Below are 899 nucleotides of genomic sequence, written 5' to 3' on the forward strand. Positions count from 1 at the left end.
GTAGAGCTACCATATGATCTAGGAAGCCAACTTCCTGGAATATACCCGAAGGAAAGTGAAAACAGAGTACGGAGGAGATGTTTGTGCCCCACACTTATTGCGGTTCTATTCACAATAATAAGATATGGACACACCCTGTGTATATCCATTCATGAATGGATTAAGAAAAAGTAGTATATATACAACGGACTATTACTCAGCCATAAGAAAGAATGAGATTTTCCCATTTGCAACATGAGTAGACCTAGTGAGTGAACTATGGTAAAATGAAATAAGCAAAGACAAATGCCATATAATGTCACTCACATGTGGAATTTAGGAAACAAAACACATGAACAAACAAAGAGAAAAAATTTATACAAAAAAACAGGCTCCTAAATACAGAGGACAAACTGGTAGGCACCAGAAGGAGGTGGATAGGGAGATGGGTGAAATAGGTGACAGGGATTAAAGAGCACATTTACCATGATGAGCACTGAGTAATGCATAGAATTGCTGAATCATTATATATACACCTGAAACCAATATAACACTATGTTAATCTTTAATTAAAAAATAATTCTCAACCTCCCCATTAAAAAAAAAAAAGATGTGACATGGTACCCACACACAAGGGAATATCAGTCAGTCATAAGAAAGATGCCAATCCACTCTACACATTCAATGCAATTCCAATCAAAATTGCACCAGCATACTTCTCAAAGCTAGAACAAACTATCCAAAAATTTGTATGGAACCACAAAAGACCCCGAATAGCCAAAGTAATACTGAAAAATAAAACCAAAACGGGAGGTATCACCATCCCAGACTTCAGCCTCTACTACAAAGCTGTCATCCTCAAGACAGTATGGTATTGGCACAAAAACAGACACATAGACCAATGGAACAGAATTGAGAAC

Source organism: Hyaena hyaena, unplaced genomic scaffold, assembly GCF_003009895.1.
Source record: "Hyaena hyaena isolate Hyena2069 unplaced genomic scaffold, ASM300989v1 scaffold_506, whole genome shotgun sequence".
Classification (NCBI taxonomy): Eukaryota; Metazoa; Chordata; class Mammalia; order Carnivora; family Hyaenidae; genus Hyaena; species Hyaena hyaena.